This window comes from Mytilus californianus, unplaced genomic scaffold, assembly GCF_021869535.1.
Source record: "Mytilus californianus isolate M0D057914Y unplaced genomic scaffold, xbMytCali1.0.p SCAF_5, whole genome shotgun sequence".
Taxonomy (NCBI): Eukaryota; Metazoa; Mollusca; class Bivalvia; order Mytilida; family Mytilidae; genus Mytilus; species Mytilus californianus.
Window position 1 is genome coordinate 19961575 of NW_026262701.1, and position 24475 is coordinate 19986049.

General features: G+C 32.1%; 1 long non-coding RNA gene across 1 annotated transcript in view; it reads right to left on the bottom strand.

Moving 5' to 3' along the window:
- Positions 1–3247: 3247 nt before the first annotated feature.
- LOC127702058 (uncharacterized) overlaps positions 3248–24475 on the bottom strand; it is a 141581-nt gene continuing 120353 nt past the window's right edge. The window contains exon 2 of the long non-coding RNA XR_007982274.1: positions 3248–3363. This is a non-coding gene — a long non-coding RNA (uncharacterized LOC127702058). The remainder of the gene's footprint in view (positions 3364–24475) is intronic.

Below are 24475 nucleotides of genomic sequence, written 5' to 3' on the forward strand. Positions count from 1 at the left end.
AAGGGAAATGATTTATGTGTCCCAAACTAGTCCATTTGAAGTGCAGTTTTAAGATTATGATTTTGTAATGTATCTTTTATTTTATCTCTGATTTCAATTGACGTTTATCTAAGGGGCATCGAAACTAGATTTATGACTGTTATATTTGAATGATACAGTGATTAACTTTGTTGCACTTACCATGTTTCAGTGAAAAGTTTTTGTACGAAATGAGAAATGTGATTGATATCTTTTATTTATTATTTTACCTGAGACAGGTCTGCCCAAGATTCTTCCAACTGATACTTTTGTTTGGTTTGACCGATCCTAAATCCTTCAGATAGACCAGCTTCTGACCAGGCCTATAATGTGGTCTTATGTTCTGTGGACTGCAGATTCAGGCCATCACTATCCCTAAATATCAAGAGCTTATCATCAAATATTGGTATAGTTACAAATTTATCCTACATTTAAAAAAAATCAACTCAGAATCTTTTCATGGATGTATCCTGGCCACATGTTTCGTTTCATTTACTGACGTTAAGATACTGTAAACAAACTTTTTTTGAATTATATACTGTTTGCGTTTAAAACTTTCTACTCGACTTCGCGTTGATTCATTTACACGATTTTTAAAAACTTTTTTGACGTATTTAATATATCGTGAATATAAAATATAAAGAAGGTGTTATTTGCGTTAAATTCGACTCGCTAAAATCGCCAAACCTAAATCAATTATGATTTATATTACTCAAAATTCTATTTACTCAATGACACATTAAGGAGAGTTTTGGACAAGGTTAACATTGTATTTTCAAAGAGTTACTTTATGCACTCTGTGCTTAAAGTTATCTTGCCGTGATCCATTGATTAAAAAAAAACAAGACTGCTTTCCTATTTAGATTTCAGTGTCCTTTCAGACTTTCAGAAGCAGTTAATGATTTAGTTGTTAATATGAGAAAAGAGTCTAAAATTGCATTGCACAAGCAAAACGTTCATTAAAAAGTTTCCTGTTCCGGTAAGTTCACACTTCTTTTAAACAATGGTTTTGCTAACTACTTACACAGACACTTTATATCTGATTTACCTGATGGCCAACTTATTCATGTATTGTAAATGTCCATGTCTCACATTGACATAGTTTCGGCAATATTTTGTAACTGTTCTGGCTTTCCCTTACCTATGCATTAAGTGTATTCCCCAGTTACACAAATTACCCGTTTTTCACAATACCCTTTTAAAGAATCAGATCTCAAACGTGTTTCTAGTAAAGCATCAACATTCTTCTTTTGTGAAGCATGTTTTTTTTTTGTCGGGACATACACTTTTTCAAAGAATTCATTTTATCTAAACAAGGGTTTTTCATGTGATCTTTTTAATTTTTAAAGATTAACTATTTTTAACATAGTAATGAAAAAGAACATCAGCAAAAAAAAATCCAATATATAAGTGAACATGTTCTATAAGAAAAATCGACATAAATTTCTATCCGATTATTTGTCTCATTCACCTATATCAAACATGGTTATTCTTTTGTTAACATGAAATGATTAAACAAATGAAACTTGGAGCTAAAATGATTCAATCAACATCCCTGAAAAAAAGAATAACAAAAATATCATACTCCATGGTGAATTCAAATAAGGGAAGTCAATAAAAACTGACAACCAACGGAACGAGTGAAAAACAACAGTCATATTCCTGACTTTGTATAGGCATTTTTCGAAGAAAATTAATTAGGGGTTGAACTTGGTTTTATGGCTAACTAAACCTCCCACTTGTACGACAGTTGTTTATAGTTCCGTCATATTGACAAAATTGGGTGAGCAACCCAAACAGACATTAGAGGTTAATGTGACAATAACTAGGATCCAGAAGGTAAACTGTGTAAACATGTATCAAAGACATACATACAACACAACTTACTAAAATATTCATACACACATACAAATTAATCCAACAAAGACGACAACGAAAAATTCGTTGTAGTTGATAGTAAATTTCACAAAGACGCCATTAAGTAAGTTTTTTGTAGTTGATGGTAAATCAACAATATAGCCGATAAAAAAAGATTTTGTAATTGATAGTACATACCGTACATAGTATACACTTTCTCGATAAATTACAAATTCAATAAAATATCAATACAAGGGTAAACTAATTGGAAACAACACTGTAACAACCTCTTCCGTCTAAACCTGCACCAGGAACTTCCATATTAAAAAACCTGATAGCGGGATGCATAAATACCGAGTCAGGTCAAAAGTCAAACGACCAGAAGAAACATAATAGCACAAAGACAAATAAAAGGAAAACTGTAAATAAACAAAAAGATACATAATTTCGTCACCTAGAATTTATAACTCAAGACCATCTTGTTTTATTTGTGAAGTAGACACTGAATATTTATCTTTTAGGAATTGGTACTTTCCGATAAACTTTTTGAAAAAAAGTACGAGATGTTCTTTGACAAAATACTTGATCATAAACTTGTTGCCTAAGCACCGATAACGTTTTACAAAGTCTGATCGAGTAGTAGCTGCACGCTCTTGAATATCGTATGAGATGAAAAATGTATACTCCATACGCGGATGAAGATATATTGCTGTTAAGGTGAGGAACAACTATAATTTCAAAATTCAAATCGTCTCGTTTGTAATACTAAGATGACCGCTGTTATCAAATTCGAGATAAACGTCTAGACATGATGAGGCAGAGGAAGCTGTATCCGTGGTTTCTTTAATCTCTAGTTCAAGAGAATATATGATAATTAATGGGACACAATCAGAAAAGTTTAGATTGTTAATGGAAAGTTCGTCATCAATATACCTGTATATCAAATTAAATAAAAACCTGTCAGTATTTATTTTACGACGTAGAGACCTAGTTTGATCGAACTGTGGAAAAAGACGTTCATACGTGAAGTTAATTTCAATATGCTCTTTAGTGTTAGTCTCATCAGTAGCTACTCATCATATGTCCAATCCCAAATCTCATTATTATCATATCGATATAAGAAATACGTTTGACAATATCATTCATCTTTGTATGTATTAACTGTACCTTGTGATTAGTCTTTATCGTAGAGTTTTTGTTAGTGGAAGTGATTTGAACTAGATGGTACATAAATATCAAAAGAACAACGTACTATTGAATATGTTTATCATCTTGATACTGGTACAACAAATATACCGAAGACCCATTGCACATTATTATACCGTTTCACAGATGATATCGGATATGTTCCTTATGTCGTAACTACAATACCCTTCTCTTTTCACGAATGTGACCTACCGAATTAGACTATTTACTGGATTTGTAATAACATAAGCAACACGACGGGTGCCACATGTGGAGCAGGATCTGCTTACCCTTCCGGAGCACCTGAGATCACCCCCAGGTTTTGGTGGGGTTCGTGTTGCTTAGTCTTTAGTTTTCTATGTTGTGTCATCTGTACTATTATTTGTCTGTTTGTCTTTTTATTTTTGGCCATGGCGTTGTCGGTTTGTTTTCGATCTATGAGTTTGACAGTCTCTCTGGTATCTTTCGTCCCTCTTTTGCAACTTTGGTTTGTTGGTCAGTATTGGAGAATAGTCCAGTGGCTCAGGTCAGGAATCTTCGCTAGCCAAGGGTTACAATCCACTTCCCTTCTCTCCACCCTTGGCAGATTAAGCCAACATTTATGATAACAATGTTGCGCCATCTATCGGTAGATTAAAGTCACGCCCATTCCGAATACATTATTCGTGACCAATGGTAGCACTTGAACTCTTCAATTTGGAGGTAAAAACACGGTAGAGTCTACATTCTACACACTTGGTAAAGCAGGAAACGGAAATATACGTTGACATTCATGCATTTGTGTGAGAAACATACACAGAAACTTCTATTAGTTGATTAAAAACATTCAAATTGTCACTAAATATAGTCGTATGTTTAGGAATGTAAAGACTTGTTGCACAATAAGCACGTGGCAATTGTTTACATACACTTTCTACATTTACACGTGATCTTGTTATAGGCGCTTTTTGATTGGATGCAGCAAGTTTCGACTTCAACAAATGAAAATCATTACCTTGTGTCTCCGAAATTCTATCTCAATCCGCCAAGGGTGGAATGAAGGGAAGTGGATCGTAACCCTTGGCTAGCGAAGATGCAGGTCGGGATATGTCAAACCTTTTTTGCATGATATAAACCCTTTAAAACACTTTTGACAAGGAGCTATAGAACTTATATTAATAGACAGAGACGTTCAGATTGCATGTTGTTAGTTTAAAAGTTACAAATCATTGAAAAGACCACAAGGACAACAAAACCCCCTCCCCTTATGCCAATCCAGACCATATTTCCAAAATTAAAACGCACAATAAAAAATAGACCAGCTGCCAATAAGATGACTATTACTTTGATTTGAAATGGAAATAAAAGACGAAACATCAGGATGATCCTAGAAATTTGAAGAAATGTTAAAAAGGCGAATCCTGCTTCATTAGCAGCACCCGTCATACAAGTATCTTGTCTTGGGAGGAATAAATCCTACTTTGTAAAGAATCACTCTGATTCAAACAAAAAATATTCTGAAACTGACATTATCAAGATGCTTGATTTCTTGATTGACAACATATTTGTACGTTTGGAGGACGTGTTTTTCAACAGACTGTCGGAATTCCAATGGGAACCAATTGTGCCCCTCTTCTTGACGACTTGTTTCTTTATTATTACGAGGCTGACTTCATATAGGAACTTCTTAGGAAGAAAGATAAGAAGTTAGCAATATCTTTTAACTCTACGTTCCGTTATATAGATGATGTTCTCTCACTAAATAATACAAACTTTGGTGACTATGTTGAACGAACCTATCCCATCGAACTAGAGATAAAGGATACTACAGATACAGTTGAGTCTGCCTCATATCTTGACTTACATCTAGAAATTGACAATGAGGGTCGGTTGAAAACAAAACTTTACGACAAAAGAGATGATTTCAGCTTCCCAATTGTGAACTTTCCATTTCTATGTAGCAACATTCGAGCAGCGCATGAATACGGAGTATATATCTCCCAATTGATACGATATTCCCGGGCTTGTGTTTCCTTTCATGATTTCCTTGATAGAGGATTGCTGCTCACACGGAAGCTATAAAACCAAAAGTTCCAAATGGTGAAGTTGAAATCATCCCTTCGTAAATTTTACGGACGCCATCACGAGTTGGTTGACCGTTATGGAATAACCGTTTCACAGATGATATCGGATATGTTCCTTATGTCGTAACTACAATACCATTCCCTTTTCACGAATGTGACTTACCGAATTAGACTATTTACCGGATTTGTAATAACATAAGCAACACGACGGATGCCACATGTGGAGCAGGATATGCTTACCCTTCCGGAGCATCTGAGATCACCCCAGTTTTTGGTGGGGTTCGTGTTGCTTAGTCTTTAGTTTTCTATGTTGTGTCATCTGTACTATTATTTGTCTGTTTGTCTTTTTATTTTTGGCCATTGCGTTGTCAGTTTGTTTTCGATCTATGAGTTTGACTGTCCCCCTGGTATCTTTCGTCCCTCTTTTAAAAATTTCGGAGAAATGTCGCATTCGATAATGTCACAATCGATGAAAATAGGACATCCGTAGTCATCTTTGACAAAGATATTCCATAACGGAAAGTTCATACTTGACAAACTGAAATCATCTCTTCTGTCGCAGTTTACTTTTCAACCGACGCTCGTTATCAATTTCTAGATGCAAGTCAAAATATAAGGTAGACGTAACTGTACCTAGTGTATATATGGTTCAACTTTGATTGGATAGATACGTTAAACATAATCGTGATAAATGTATGCGAAATATCTTTTCAAATAATGAAATAAAATCAATATCGAATTTAAATGGGCATTATATCAAATATGATATTATAATCATTTTAGAGATAAAGGCATTCATCTTAACGACATATAATTCGTTGATTGTTTCCATTTTAAAAAGTTCAAATCCATTTATTATAGAGTTTTGTGAATAAACGTGACTGAAATACTAAGATGTCTCAAGAACTTTTATTTATGCTTTGTTTCATTTTCTATAATATTTTAAATATTTCTAGGAAAAGTATCTTTATTTAGAATATAATGGTAAAAGAGGTTTGCTTCAAAAGCTTCATTATATTAAATAAATTTCTTGAAAGCAAAGATGAATTTCATTTTTCCTGGTAACTTCATTGGTTTTTTATAAACCACCAGTAAATTTATATGCATCGACAAATGTTAAAACATGTGTTTCTAAGTATTTCTGATGAAATATCTGATATTTACTAATAAAGCCCAATAGTTTGGTCTTGAGAACATCCAAAAATTAAAAATTTTCAATGCCTTTCAAGGATGTATCATTTTACACATAAATAATTTTGCTATTTTGTTTGAATTTCCACTTTTATGTTTCGTAATCTCGTGTCAAATTACATAACTGGATGCTATTGACCAAACTTCTAGAGCAAACGACAGTATGCAACAATTACAGATAAAATGTTGATATCTGACAGATTACTTTTTGGAGGATGAGAAGACAGATTATTGTTACATTTTTGACCTTTTGTTTTGATAAATTCGACTCTTAAAAATTTCCTTATATACGTTAAAGTTTAAGGTGATTGTTCATGTTAGTTTTTATTTAAAGGCACGAACAAACATATCTTTAATTAAACTCATCATAGATACCAGACTTATCATTTTGTACGCCAAACGCACGTTGTGTTTACAAAAGACTAACCAGTGTCGCTCTTTAAAAAAAAACGTAAAACGGCCAAATAAAGTACGAAGTTGAAGAGCATTCAGAACCAAAAATTCCAAAAGGTTGTCAAATACAGCTAAGGTAATCTATTCCTTGGATAGAAAATCCTTAGAATTTAAAAAAAAATCAACGTTTTGTAATCAGTCTCATTTCGGATGTATTTAAAAACTCAATATCAATCTTAAATTAAAAGATTTAAGAGTTAACATGATTCATTGGAAAAACTAGTGACGTAAATATTTTCACTTCTGATGGAACTCTTTAATATTTGGCAATTTCTCTACAAGGATAATTTTTATTATTATTCAACGTTCTAGTAAAGACAATAAGGAAAACAAATAGCAATAAATAAAGTTACCATTTCATATTTATCATTTAATGGTACCATTTCCCTTACAGTAAAACAAATGAGGAGAACAAAAGATTATTAGAGTTTTGTGTAAAATTCGTTTAAATATATCTATGCGAACACCAGCATAAATATACCAGCGTAAATGTATTTGTTTGCTGGCTGTGTATTATAAAATGCACACCAATCCTCAGTTAATGAATAAACTCATCATAAATACCAGGATGGAAATTTTGTATTTGCCACAGACGCGCGTTTCGTCTACAAAAGTCTCATCAGTGACGCTCGAATAAAAAAAGGTAATAAGGCCAAATAAAGTACGAAGTTTAAGAGCATTGAGGATAAAAAAATCCTAAAAGTTTTGCCAAATACAGCTAAGAATTCAGCCACAGTAGTTCAAGATAGAATCTCACCAAAATCGAAAGATATGCAGCAAAAAATAAAGATTGGATTAAAATCACAAAGGAAATTTCAAACGGACATTAACTTTGTTCTCTATTTGAACTTTTTAACTTTTTTTATTCAAGCGTCACTGGTGAGACTTTTGTAGACGAAACGAGCGTCTGGCGTACTAAAGCTTAGTTTGTTTTTCTGTAAAAATATACCTGTTATTATATTAAATTCAAGCAGAAAACCAGTTAATTGACTTAAGGTCACCTTTATAAGCGCTCTGCAACACTTTACGAAGTAAATTTCATAGACGACAAGAACCTAGAAATAGAAGTAATTTTAAAGCATGTAAATAATGACATTTCAAGAACTGCATTCCTAAGGAAAGATACGCTTCATTCTATTGGAAGGATTAAAATTATACCTAGCACGACAATGTAGGCGAATATCCTTTTTTTGTTAAATATCACTGACATTTACTTGTGGTATTGCAATATTTATAGATAAGTATGCTTGTGTTGTAAAATAATATACTAAACTAAAGAACCTGCTAATCCGAGACTGATTGACGAGATCATGTAGAAAATATAATTATTACTATATATACTTTGATGGCTGAAAACAAGCAATTATACGGCATTCATTCAATCTTTTAAAAGGATTAGGAGGGTAAGGTTTAATCGTGCAGTGACCACGAAATTCGTCTTAGCAGAACAATAAAAAAAAATGAGGAAGTTTTGGATCTTATTTTGTTTTATATTGTGTCTATAAATTGAATTTCCGATCAACGTTTCTTGATATCTATCAGCAAACAACACCTCGTATTAGTATAGACAATTAAGATAAATAGGATTGTAGGATAAATTTAGTAAAAAGATAAAGTCGTTATATCAAAAATAAGTTCTTCAATTTCCTACTGTGTTTGGCTTTTTCAATTTTTTTATTCAAGCGTCACTGATGAGTCTTTTGTGGACAAAATGCGTGTCTGGCGTACACATTTAATTTTGGTATCTATGATAAGTATATTGACAAAACGAAAATAAAACTACATTTCAGCAGCGCCTGCATACGGAGTATATATCTCCCATTTGCATTGATACGATATTCCAAGGCTTGTATATCCTATCATGATTCCCTTGATAAGGGTTGCTGCTCACAAGTAAAATATATTGTTTTTTGTATACTGTTTTTTGTCTGTTGGTGTTTTTCTTTTTTCAGCCATGGCGTTGTCAGTTTATTTACGACCTATGAGTTTGAATGTCCCTTTGGTATCTTTTGTCTCTCTTTAAAAATTAAATTATTTTCGATTATATTCGTTGGGCCAAAAAACATGTTTAAATCAAATCAGGCCTACATTGTTTTGACGTTGCTTTAGGAACGTTTGCCATTAAATAAAACATTCGAATACTTCAAAAGGTAAGAATACTGATATTTTCAATTGTTTGTAGTTATTGGTTTTGTTTTTATTGTAGTAAACATTGTTTGTGTGTATATTACATTCTATGCAATTTAAATGACCATACATCACAAAAATCCTGTCAAAAATCCAATCAAAAAGATGTTAAAACTCACACTAGTTTGGTATTATAATGACTTTTAAAAAGGACAAGGAACAATAAGGACACCGTCTTACTCTAGAATTAGAAAATCAAAAGTATCACAATCTACATTCAGATGTTCATAACTGTGAGACATCAGTATTTATATTTTAGAATTTTGTCTTATTGCACGTTTGTATAAGGGTTTCAAACGTCTTGAATTAAATTAAAAACTGCATTAACTGCCAAAATAGTCTCAGTTTGAGATCTGGTAATTAATATTTAGATATGAGCAACAGATTTACCCTAAAATATATATTTTGCTAGACAAGATGTTGTTTATACAGATGTTAATATGTGTAAAGTGTTTTTTTAGGATGAGGCAGTTGTTCTTATCTATTTAACCCCAAATATATGTGTACAAATGTTATTTGAGCTTATACGTTTCAATTTAAACATTTTTATGAAATTACAGTGACATCAAAAGCGACCTTTATGCACTAAAGTGTGTCAGTAAAATTAAAATAATTTTGAAGGCTTGAGAAATTTACTATTTTTATCATTTCAGGAGCTAACTAATGTCCGGTTCTCATCATACCTCTTGCTAAAGAGTAGCCATCTTGAGATTTATGTTTATAACATTACAAAATTAGTATAATTACTATACTGTCTCTTAAATGATACCATTCTCAAACCAGCTATTAGCGATTAAATAGTTGTTGCTTCCTTTTCGTTTATTGTTTTTTCTGTCATATTGCTGATAAATAAAAACTGGTCATTAGTATTAAATTTTGGGATTTGTCATAGCTATACTTATGTCATGGCATCATCAAAAGTTTGGAGAGTGTACGGTATTCTGTAGATTTTCGTTTTTTTACCTTTTACTTCGTTAAAAATAATTCACATGGTATTGAAACAAAATATCAAATTTGTATATGTCTTTGAAGAATTAATGTTATTCTTAAACTTTAAGAAAATCCGATTGGTGCGAGGACTTTATTGCATTATATTCACTTGACAAAGTAAACATCAGCAATTAAAGTGTTTGTGGTAAGTCAAGCTGATTAAGAAGATGCATGATGTCTTCCATATATGCACTATCCTTTATTTGTTCGCACGTTTTATTAGAATTGCTAAATAAATATCAAGGACATAAGTCCAAGGTCACTTCTTAGCTTAAAGATACCAACCAAAAGATTAAGACAAAACAAAAAAAAGATAGAAGAATTAAAAATAAGATGAATGCAAATAATTGTCTCAATTTAGCATAGAAATAAACCAATATTAACGATTCACATTGGGTTACAACGACCAATAGAAATAACGTACTACATAACGTCCACATAAGGATTGTTGACGTTTATATGGTAAAAACTGTGGTAGTCTTTTGAATTTTAGACCTTTGGAGCTAGTCATATCATTTAGGCATTTGCTTCAATTGTTGACACTTATATGTTTAGTTTTTAACAATCTTATCGTTTGAAAGGTTTCATTTACGCACTTCGTAATTTTTTTCTTCAATACAACATACGGTTATCAATAGTATAAAAAACGAAAAAAACCTTTCAATTGAAATATAAAGGGCAGAAAAAATATGCATCAGAGGTAATACATTTACTGCGCTAGTTGTGTACTTCCTATCGCAGAGTAGCGTTGTCCCCATCTATTTCAATCTTGCTTGTGAAAATCAAAGACGCCCAGACTAAACACACTGCCTGCAGTAACTACTTGGTCCCGAATCTACGTGAAGGTTGGTATCATAACTGAGGATGTTAACTAATCAACAGAAAGACGTTGTTGACGTTAATACCGAAAGTGTCTCTCTGGTAAATAACAAATACATAAAAACATAACAGTCTACAAATTTCTTCAGAGAAAACTGAAGACTAAACATGACAATCCCCACCGGTGCTTTGGAAAGGATAAGCAGATCTGCTCTGTTTGTAGGACCAGTCGTGTTGCTCATGGTAAGTACACATTTGATGATACGTTTCATTCAGAGACGTCACAATCGAGAAAATGAGGACAGGACTCACAATTAGACCATAAATGTAGTCATCTGTTGCAAATATTTTCCACAATGGTGAAGCAAATTATAATTGCGTCTGTAAAACGTTCATGATGATCCATTGGTTCAATAGCTTCCTTGATAGCAGCAACCCTCTAACTTAAAAATCATGATAGGAAACACAAGCTCTAAAATATATCGCTTCAACCGGGAGGTATATATTGCATATTCCGATGATGCTTGAATGTTGCTACATAGAAAGAGAAAAAGCTTAGTTCTGAATTCATTCTCATTGTTAAAAAAGTATAACAAGTATATACAATCAAGATGAAAAATATTGCAAGCTACATTTCATTTTCCTTAAATGCTTCTGTATGAAACCGGTCTCATATGATAAAAGGAACAAAACTACAAGAAGAGGAGCACAACTGGTTCCAAAAGGAATATTATTAAAAAAAAACACTTCCTCTATGTGTTGTAAATCAAAATATCATCATCTTGATAGTTGTTCACTTTCTACATTGTATTAGTAAAACGAATTTTATTCTTTACCTGATATAACGAATTACAGTGATACTTAATAGAAAAACAAAGGATATGGAGTATCCATCCAATCAGTACATGTACAGCAAAAAAAAACCAAAAACACACAAAATGCAAAGGAACAGCGCTTTTATCGCTGTTCGTCATCTTAAAGTCACAACAAGGCCGTCAACACGGAGCAAAAAACTCTCACCTCACTGTACGTTTAAGCAGCCCCTATCACCAGGTTGAGTGGAATTCTTTGCAAAAATAATTTGGATAGACTTTGTATGATGTAACATCACCAAATCGGGCTCAGTCAAAAAAGTTCCTATGCATAGGTGTAAATATAAAACTATGTAGAATGTATTTTAGTAATTAAGGTATCAGATGAAAGGTGAATAACTGGTGATCCTTGTAGAAAATTAAGGTATCAGATGAAAGGTGAAGGACTGGTGATCCTTGTAGAACACATATTGACTGATAATTTTGAATAAGACAAAATTATATGAATAAGTTTTAAAATTGAGGGCATATAGTGCCTGTTTCTCAGATATGAAGTACCTGGTTTGGTGTATCCTAAATTCCGGTACCCAGTACGGTCTGATGCATACATAAGGGTATATTGATCCCGCTCCCATAAAATGTTTAGAAGTGAAAAAATTAACGTGGATAGGAATGAGGGCCTAGCAAAGGTGGTGTGCGTCATATTAATATTTTAGTACACAAACTGACCTAAAATTGAGAGAATGTTGTGACACACATAAGAGAAGTTATTTCAAGAATAAATGCACCATAACATGAAGATTACAGAAGGATATACATAACAAGATCATTGGATTTTACAACATATTTTTGTATGAAGCAAGAATATTGCTTTCTGGTTAATTACTCGGATGTAAATAGCATCAGTTAAACTATATTATGGCTAAACTGGGATAAAAATAATTATTTTTTTAACTACTCACAGCAGTATGAAATGCTAAATTTACATACACTTTCATGATTATAAACAATAATATCAATGTGCATAATATTTTCATTTTCATGTTTAGTAACGTAAACAAATTATAATGCGCTGTTTTTGCTTGCGTAGTCAATAAAATGGAAATAGTATACACTAACTGTTTTGATTAGATAAATATGTGGTTTTATTGCCTTTTGAAAAACCGATATTTTCTTATATTAAGTGAATATTAGTTTTTCAAAAGTTAATAAAGACAGTAATTTTTTTCCTAATCCGTATTCCGAGTGAGGACATGTATAAGATGACACTTCTTTACCAATACCATTTTGTACATCAAACGATTTCACCATAATTATACACGTAAAGATTTACTTTGCAAAATCAATTTTGTACATCAAACGATTTTACCATAATTATACACTTAAGGATTTACTTTGCAGTGGAAGCTGAAAGTTAAGTAAACAATAATGAGTAAAGGAACACCTCATCAGAAATACATTCGTTATCTTGTTGTAATCGGTAGAGTACGGAATTTGATACCGGTGTTGAATATCCCTGAATACACCTAGAAAACTCATAATGCGCCCCAGTAAGGTAGCTGCTGCCTATGTCTTTTTGCGTATCTAATATTCACCCTGATTTAATTGAAGTATGCACCTGTTACATGTATGTACAGCGTAGCCAGTCTGTAGTTTTATTCCATTGCCATTTAATGTCTTCATAATACTTCTGTTTTCTTTGTCATTTATATTTATCTGAACACAAAGAGAATAAAAAATAATATTAAGAACAATTTCAAACCATTTCGAAATAAGTATTCAACCTCCTAAACTACAATTAACATTGAAGGGAATTTTAACAAAATTACATTAAATTTTATTAAAAGTTGAATTCTATTAAAATCCTTACGATCCTTGTTTTCCGATGATTCAATGTTTATTTGAACATTCCTACTATTATTGTAGCCAAATGATACGTAATGTGAAACTATGTTTTATTTACATCGAATCTGTCCCTAGTGATACAAGTAAACATAACAAAAACATAATAAACGACTTATCTAGTATTTATCGTAGGAGGGGTATCAAAATAGCTTTAGACACTAGCAGCTATATAAAATGGCCACTCAACATTTCATCTCGTTAAAATCTAGACAAAACTCCATAGGACAATCACTTCTCAATTTTCCATAGGATATTGTGATGGCGTTCCTTAATAAAAAAATAAAGTAAAACATTCAGCACAATTTATATTTTAAGGACTATAGTCATGGATACGACAATATTAGATAGAACTAATTCACAAAATATATTCCTTTGTGAAATGAACCTTCTTTCATGGTAATAGATATCAAACTTGAATCGGTTAAACTTCTTTCTTTTAAATGGAAAGTGAAGTATCCTAATAGATGGATAATGCGTTAAAATGACATTTGAACATGCAGGCCTAAAAGCTTTATACCGATGGAAATGGTAATATGCTTCCTGTTATGCTGATAAAATAGAAACCAATTTAAATTGCTAGTTTTTTTCTGAATTAAGTAGTCATTATATAAAAATAGAGCTCTTTTTTCCTTTTTGCCTTTTGGTCTCTTTTCCCTTAATTTGGCTAAATAATTAAAAAAGATGTTAACTTACTTGACATATTGTAAAGACCGTAAATTAATACTAATGAATGGACATTAGCTCTCAAATTCATGTTAATCGATTTGACTCAAATTCTCATATTTGATTTATAACATACTGAAAAGTATATCCAAATTACAAAAACTCCAAAAAAAAAACAATTTACAGTGCATGGACTTGTTATAATCGATTAGCATTCCGTGTGTATTTTAGACTAGATGCCATCAAACTAACCATCGATATGACCTCCGAAGAATGTCTATTCTCATACGACTCGATATAAACATACACATTAATATAAGCACGCAAACTGTCACGTTCAATCATATAACGGCGGTTTTTTCTATGTCTGCTTGATTTTGTATCATTGATTACAAAAAACATGTTGATCATCTTTTTACCTGAAAAATAATGCTTTTTTATGTGCAGAATCAGTCAACGAAATAGATCTTTCACGTTGATCCCTAGTTTCATTTTTCAATGTTGACAATCGTTTTGCTTTTAATAATATAACATGCTTTACACACGCGTATCCCATCTCCAGAAGAGGGATAAATTGAAGGTCAGATGCATACGTATTCAAATGAGCTGAATTATTGACCTGCAAGCTAATAATACATTACCGATGTTTTTCGGCTTATTTTGACGAAATTGAATGAAAATGATTGCTACTAGCGAAATAGTATTTTACAATTCCAGTACTAGTTTTATAAATATTTTAGTTCGTATTTTAAAATCGTAGCTAATGCCCCTTTCATTGATGATTTATATACATGTAGGTGAATAATTTGAATGTAAACTAATGTGGATGTTTCATCAAATTTTGTTTTCGTATAATTGGTTTGGTTAATTTTGTGAAAGCTGTATACAAGAAAATCTAACTTCTTGTTTAATGTGGTGCTCATTTCTCACTTTTCCCTTTACTGTCGTGGTTCTGTGCCATTTCTATGAATATTGTACATGTTTGATTTCTTTCTCACGCCAGATATCTCTCAATATTTACGGTTCCATCATATACCATTATGTAATATGGGACATTTGCATTGAAATCGAAGTTCGAACGATGTATCTTTATACAAAGATAATTATAATGGAGTCAAGAAACATGAAAAAAGAAAACTTTTTAAAATTGTTGTATAGTTTAATATATTGCTATTTCTTGCTTTCATAAATGATTCCTAAAATAACATATCATGTTAACTACATGATAAGTCATGCATATTATTCTAAATTTGACAAAAGAAAACAACATCAGTTTCAAGAAAAGAAGTTCAAAAGCTCAGCAGATATGACATTCAGATGAATTAACCAAAGCACACTTTAAAGACATTGTATTGTGTAGTGATATACGTTTTGTAATCGACAGAATAAAGAAATGGTATGGATAAAGGTAAATTAGGGAATCGTTTTCAGTCAATTATAAGAAATAAAAAAAAACCTAAAGTGTAAAATGTAGTAAACAGATAACGCTATAATAGCTTACTGTATGGGCTATGCACGTTTAGATTGTTTAATGCAGCATGGTGAGTTGTTGCTGTCTACATGATTCTCTTTATTTTTAAAAACAGAGATTCGTTTGTCGTGTAACAACTATTACATGAAAGTACTGTATAGTAAATATGACTCATTGCAAGTATATAATTATTTATATTATATTGAGAAATTTAGGCTCATTATAACAACAAAGATAACTATACACTATTGGAATGATCACGCATCCTCATCTGCCGTTGGTAGCATAACATTCTGATTTGTCACTCTAATGAATAAACTCATCATAAGTATCAGGATTAAAATTGTGTACGCCAGACGCGCGTTTCGTCAGAAAAGACTCATCAGTGACGATCGAAAGAACAAGTAAAGTAAGAAGTTGAAGAGCGTTGAGGAAACAACATTCCTAAAAGTTTTGCCAAATACACCTAAGGTAATCTATTTCTGGGGCAGAAAGTCTTTGGTATTTCGAAAATTCAAAGTTTTGCTAGCAGTTAATCTATAATTACATGTATGATCATATACATGACAATTCATGTCAACACAGAAGTGCTGACTACTTGGCTGGTGATACCCGCGGGATTGAAACCCCAACCAGTAGAGGCATCGACATAGTGGTTGTAAATAAACCCTTCATAAATACCAAGATTAAAATTTTGTACCCCGAACTCGCATTTTGGCTACAAAAGACTCATCAGTGACGCTTTAATCAGTCCATAAAGTTTACTTTCTCCAAAGCTACACAGTGTTTTTTTTAAAGTTTGTAAATTAGTTTAAACCTTACATATAATTCTTTATCAATCTATAGGTTAAAATTATTTTATTTTGAGCGATAGAAACATATAACTCGTTACCTACAAAAAAAAGCTATATTACTCATTCATACCGTTCATAACCTATGACAATGAAAATTAGTCTTGATTCCTTTAATCGACTATACACAAGCTACAAAACCCTCTGAGATTTGTTATATATGTCTCCAGTTAGAAGAAATATTGTTTTGACTGGTTGGTGCCAAACCTTTCATCTTTGAAGTCTATACCCTCATTCAGAGGTAAATTATTCAAAAATTGGGACGATAGTTTGTAGAAGATATATAATCACATATATCAAATGAAAGTAAAAGAAGGCACACTAAAAGTTATTATCTTTACTTTTTTACTACTAATCCCAGACAAATGGTTTTGAAAAACCCAAGCAACACAAAATAACCCCTATAAATGCAGCACACCATATAAATTCCACTGGGAACTACCAATGAGCGATCTGGAACCATTATTTTTTCAAAAAAATCATACACATTATGTCGTTTATACGTTTTGACTGTTGATTTGCATTATTTGGGCACTTGGCATCTCTTTATCACATTGATTTGGTAGTTTGAGGATGTTTAAAGTCACAGATTTGTGGAATGTAGTCATTAAATAAAAATAAAGCCTATTCTCTGTCCAGTTGTAAAGCAAATCGTAGCATTGAATCATAATTTTATCAAATAATTAAATACTAGGAGACGGTAACCAGCCACCGCATCAACCGAAAGTAGATGAAAAAACTTAATCGACATTAATTAAACGGTCTACACAGTCTACAAAAGAATATAGCACTAACTTTAGGACATATGACACATGTGTCTGGAATAGACTTTATCAGGTAAGTTCGCAATCAAAGATTCAGAATGGCAAAACATGAACAGTTTTTAAAATATTTTATTCAAACAAGCTTACTAGAATAGTCCAAAGAGTCTAAGGTGAACTTTTTTCTGAGGGTGTTTCAACATTAACGTTGGAATTGCATAATTCATGAAATGGGAATTTGCAAACAAATCGTACCATCAAAATCATACCGTTATCAAAGAACTTACTAATGGTAGACGGTAACCAGCAGCCGCACCGACTCAGTGGACAAAGTTAGAATCTGGTTTCTGTGCATACGATACGTTGATTTTTAAGACATTTATCAGGTACGCGCGAAAAAAACGTTTAGAATGTCTAAAATGCTTAATACGATTTAGGTCATTTTCACCAAAATTAATTGCAATCTCGTTTGAAGTTCATTCAATAGTTCTGTTGACTGTTTGTCCTTTCGTCGTTTTTCGGGGTTTTTTTGTCATTGCATTGTCGGTTTTTTATTCGAGTTATGAAATTTTAGTGTTTTCTGTTTCTTTTAAAATAAACTGAAAATTTTGAATCATAATTACCATGACCAAGCTCATTGGTACTGGGCGGGATACCCGAGAAGACAAACTGTCTACCTACAGCGGGGCCGATCAAGCGGAAGTAGTTGAAACGATATCATTGTTTTTGATAAATTATTCTGGAATATCAATTCAGTTACGCTGAAGGTTCAACAATCGAGAAAATATGTCAAAACATTATGAAGCATCACTACAGAATATCAAAATCGATGTGTTTGTCTCAGCTCTATTGTTCATCTTCGAATATTGTATTTATAAATCACTCAGAAACCAATTAAAAATGATGCAATAAAAGGACAAGATCAATATTGTTATTATCGTATATTAATTAGTATGTTTATCTAGCATGTTTTATAAAATGTATAAACATTTAATGGAAATTATGTAATCTCTAGTAAAAATCAGGCAAATGCATTATTATTAAATCGCTTCACATATGTTATGATAGAGGCATTTCAGAAAATTATGCAATCGCAGTATTTCGAGACTTTCATTGGTTTAAACACTAACTCTTTGTTATCATTTTGTCTGCAAATACCCCACAATTTACGTTTGAAACCATACTGGTAAATATTTCACTATTCAGTATAACTACATGACCAAAATGAACATTAAAAACAATTCCATCTAAGGTCAACTTTGTCTGAGAGAAAATTTAACGAATCTGTCATTAAAAACTCTTTAGCTGTTCATTGAATACTGAGCTAATGATCCCCCATGACTAGTAATTATCAGAAATAAACAAAACGTAACGTTTTCAGGAAGATAAAAAAACTGATATTAAGACGACTACAATTATTGAATAAAACCATCCCCAATGAGGACATGGAGGTTCAGAGTTTGGATGGTGTTGAATGACTTGACAACTAACCACTAGGTTGATGCAACTGCTGGTTGATGTTTCACCTTCTGGCATAGACAACCTTAGCCGTATTTCGTTCAACATTTCAGAATGTTTGGTTTTCAACGTTTTACGATTTAGGAATTCGTTGGCCGTTTCCTATTTTCAATTTGAGCTTCATGTTTGAGTCTTATGTACACGACACACGCGAATGGCGTAACAAGTTATCAACATGGTATCTCTGATGATTTTTATCTCAATCTTAGTCCTAATTTTGATTATGGTATAAGTTTACCACAACGTTCAACGTAACAAACAACCGGTCCTAAATTTTTTCCTGTTGACACTCAAATACTTAAGGTAATCTTAAATCAACCACATAACAAGATGTCTGTACTATATGACGTCTCGTATTTTCTGATATATTGTGTACGAATCAAATGCGGTTGATGTATAGATCACGATTTCCATAATATTGCACAAAACGCAAAAAATATCCATAGAAAACATCCCTAAGGTCAAAACATATCTGATTTATTAATATGAATAAAATTCAAGATTTATTTCATCTCAGATCTAAGTAAGGTTTTATTCGTGTGAATGTGGTCATGTTTGATTCTTAAATCTACAATACCAATCACTATGACTTCGCTGTAATTTTTGGACGAAAACCCCTTAGTCTATACCTGTCATACGTCCCACGGTGTAATTAATTGTTAAGTATGTATATAGTAATGTTGTGTTTAGCTTTGACTTTGTCTTAAACCGAGTCTACTGTTTCGCGAAGTCAGTGCTATTCAACATTTTTCGGATTCTGGCTGTCAGTTAAAAACAACCAGTATTAATAATCTCAAAATATCTACTATAGGAACAATATCATGAACCTGAAGAGATTTGTTTTAGGTTTTGAAAGGCTTACACGACATTGTTATTCCAAGCAGATGATAATTGTCAGAATTTTACTTCGAATTGTATTGCATTCATTTAATAAAGCACATTAAAGATTAAGACACCAGTTGCTCTAAGCATTGACGAATTTAACTTATACCATCAAAACAGTTATATTCACTATTAGGCAAAGAAACGCTGTTTTATTCATCGTAACGCAAAAATAAAGATATTTATTTCATGCAGGTATCCATGAACATTCCCATAGAAGATATACCCGTGTATAGTATTCTATACATGCTCTGTAAATATTCTACTATAAATTGCTTCCTGGAGAAAACTTAATAACTAATATTTATCACACCCCTTTTGGATATGAAAGGTAAAACAAAATGTTTAAACACACACACACTGATGCCATTATGTCTAAATGATGTCTCATTTGGGACTGAATCATCCCCTAGTTATATCGTTCATGTATATTTCAACAAAATGTAAAGCATATAATTACTTATGGTTAAAGGGGCTCTCTGTAGTTCCCATCATATACAGGACAGATCTACATAAATATATATTTTAATTAACATTTGAATTGCATCGATTATATGTAACGGAAGTGCAACGAATTCTGGATATTATGGTTAATTTAATATAAAACATATATAGGTATACTACATGTAATAGCTATGTGAACTGGAAGGAGTCTGTCCTTTGTGAAAAACGCTTACATATATATCGTATGTGCAATAAAAGGGTAAAAATAAATGAATACGAGACAAAAGTTAATAAACATTTGACAGAAATTAGCAGTAAGGCGTCTAACAATAAAATCTTACATTTTGCAGAGCAAAAGATACAATTTTTCCTACGAGACACTCAATGTTATGAACTAAAAGAGAAATGGTATCAATGAAACTGCAACCAAACGACATAAAAATAATCTAGTCATTTTTATTTGTACATTATTCTTGAATTTTACCTGAAATGTGTCATTCGAGAAGATCCAATAGGCAATCGAAATTCATAAGTACAATCACAACAAACAAAATTCCTTTATTTTGTTGATGTAGAATTATCTATCGGCTATCTATCGTATCTATGTTTAAGTTTCAAACTCTAAGCGATATTTGCACAAAATTAAAGCTTCCACCTTTTCCTGTCGATTGCATAGACTCTTAAATATTGAATAGAATTCTGCTTTTTAGCCAATTAAATTTACATTGGTGGTTTTGCTATAAGGCAACAAAAAAATCGGTATGGAGGACGTTTAATGCAATAACTGAAAATAGGTATTTCCAGTACATCATATAAAACAATTATAGTTTCAAATAAATGATCTTATGTACAGTACATTAGATCATTTATTTAAAGCTATCATTATTTTATGCATATTCGCTATTACTTATACCCCTCCAATTTTCTAATTTTATACTCTATGACATTATGAATTGTAAACAATAAATTGTGTAAATTTATATATTCCGGTCCAGTGATAAAAGTTACTATTTCGGAAGTAGTAAGCTGTATACTCTTTCTTAGGCACTAGGTTATGTACTCTTTCTGAATCACTAAGATTTTTTAAGCAGACACTGGACAGATTTACATGCAATCAATTTGATCTACAAATCTTTGGATATCTTTTCATTCGCATTAGTTTTTAAGAGTAAAAAATTATCGAAGTGAAGATCAAAGTCTTCAAATTTAAAGCACAACTGTGACATCAGCCTTTTCCTTTGCCGTGGTTTCTTTGTCTCGAATTAACACGTCTTTAATCCGTCACTGAAATGAAGTTTTCATATTATATTCAATAGTTCCCTTCGTTCACTTAATCTGATGTTCAATGGTTGTCGTTTCTTGATGTGGTTCATAAGTGTTTCTCATTTCTTGTTTCTCGTTTTTTTATATAGATTAGACAGTTGGTTTTCCTGTTTGAATGGTTTTACACTAATCATTTTTGTGGCCCTTTATAGCTTGCTGTTCGGTGTGAGCCAAGGCTCCGTATTGAAAGCCGTACTTTGACCTATAATGGTTTACTTTTCAAATGTGACTTGGATGAAGAGTTGTCCCATTACCCCACATCTTCTTATATCTATTAACTTCATTCGTTTGAATTGACTAATTTCTGTTCACCACTTACCTGTGATTTTTGCAAATTTCATTTGCCGCGACTGGGGTTTGATCTCCTTCCTTGAAGTAAATTATGTGTCAATGTTCACAAACATATCTACGAAACCTCTATGCTACCAAGTGGATAGTATTCAACTGTCGCTTTAACATATAGTAATATGACACTGTATTATTTTATTACTAATGATCATTTCATTTTACCTTTTATGTCTGTTAGTTTTATTCACGCATTGTTGTCAATATAATGGAATTTGATGCGAGTGAGAGGTTAAGGGCTATAAAACCAGGTTCAATCCACAATTTTCTACATAAGAAAATGCCTGTGCGAAGTCAGGAATATGGCAGTTGTTGTCCATTCGTTTGATGTGTTTGTGCTTTTGATTTTGCCATTTGATTAGGGACTTTCCGTTTTGAATTTTCCTCGGAGTTCAGTATTTTTCTGATTTAACTTTTTTCAAGTAATTCATAAGAAAATTAGAACATTGATATTATAATATTTATGGCACTTGCATCTGTTGCACAGCATATTTAAACATATTCGTAAAATATAAAAAAACTGTGAAGTGGATTTAAAATGTTTTTCTTTCGTAACATTAATGTTTTACTGGAAGAAATAGTTCGATTATGCTCTATTTTGTCATTAATGGAAAGATTTATGAATCATATTCTTCATACGGTAAGTTCATAAGACTATTTAAATCATCAACGTGACTGTATATAGCTTATTAAATAGAAGTGTAGAGCAGTGAATTATTTCAGCTTACAAATAGTAGGGTTTAATGAAGAAAGGAACTGTAATGGGGAAAAGCCGTAACAACAATTATAGTTAAGTACGACACACAATGGATAAGCCTCAGTACGTTAAAAAATCATCACAGATTACAGGATTTAAATTTTGTACGCCAGACGCACGTTTGGTCTTCAAAAAACTCATCAGTGACGCTCAAATCATAAAAATTGAAAAGGCCGAATAATGTTCGAAGTGGAAAAGCATTGAGGACCCATAACTCCGAATGATTTTGCCAAATACAGATAAGGTTATCTATTCCTCGGGTAGAAAAGCCTTAGTATTGAGAAAAAGTTTTGTAAACAGTTAATTCATAATTATGACCATACCACTGATAATTCATGTCAATACAGACATGCTGGCTAATGGGATGATGATACATTCGGGGATCGATCTATCCGGAGAAAACCTCCACCAGGAGTGACATCGACCCAGTGGTTGTAAATAAACTCATCAATTATATCAGGATTAAGTTTTTGTATTTCAGAATTAAGCACGTTGCGTCTTCAAAAAGATACCATCCTTACCCCGGCCTCATGGTATCTTTTAAACGAACTAACGCTTATCCATTGTATCTCAAATACATAAGAAGTAAAATTATTGATATTTCGAACATCCGATTCTTTTATGTTTGGTAATTGGCATATTCTCAACAGCTTATCATTTTAGATGTAATGATAGTATTTCGTTTCAACTTTCTGAGATTCGGGAACATTTAAATAAATAAGGGAACTAGTCATAGCATGTTGAATTGCTCTTAGCCAAATAATAAAGCCGATTGTTGACCGAAACCTTCTTCTGTCAAATGTGTAAATGCAGGAGTGAAAAAATGCACTTTTATTCAACAATGTCACGATACATATAATTTCATTTTAAGACGTATTATATAATATGAAGCTTGTTACTAAAATGTCAAGTTTTCATATTTTCAATAAAACAAACTGTTACAGTCTGCCGTTTGTTCATGTTGTTATAAGTGTTTGTAATTTTGTTTAATTTAAAAAAAAAATAAGAGAATTCCCATGGGTTGATTCTAAAAGTACAATATCGAAAGCATCAACCTATCACCAACCTAACCTCCTTAGTACTTTGTGATTAGAAAAAGAATCCATATACAAGATATCATATTTGATATATTAAGCTGATACACTAAATGACAGTAATTCAATCATACAATTTACAATTCAACAATACAGTTATGAAAAGATCATCGTATTTCTGTTCCTGGTTTAAGTATTGTTTGATAGTTACTACATAATATTATATTCTTGTTCGAATCCACCATTCTTAGACCTTCAAAGAATATACAAAATAAAATAATATGTCATTTGGTCTTTGGTTGGTTTTTAAGGTTTCATTTCTATAATTCTGAAGAAGATTTATCAAATGATTTTTGTAGCCTTGACATACGTTTAAAAATACGAAAGATGCCGATTTATACAATGTACCTAACAAAATACTGAGCAGACATATTGGCTTGGGTGTATTTGCAAGCCAATTTTTTTCCGTCGCGGGCGGTACAGTTTCGAATTCGTAACATTTTACCTTAGTGTTGCTGAACCATCGACGCAGCTTGAGCGTTGTCGCCGATCTGTTCTCTGATTGGACGTAAATGATGTCAAAGTTTTAATTTAATATTTCGTGATGTACAGCAGGTGAAAGTTTCAAATATATATATCTGAGATAAAATCTTTCTGATAACAATGATACAATTTGAAATTTTTTTTGATCAATGTCTTTTTACTAGAATAGATAAAAAAATACCTACAGCAAATTTCGATTCTTAATACAAACTGTACTAGAACGCACCATCTGTGGTGTGTTTTTTGCGGGTTTTAGAGAAAATAACATTAGGACCCCCCCAAAAATATGTATATACGCTATATAAAATAGACAGGTTTACTGACGGATAATCGAAATTAGACATATAAATCTTCCAAAAAAAAAATTTGAAGGTTGTGAAATGGTCTTTATCGCAATTGTTTT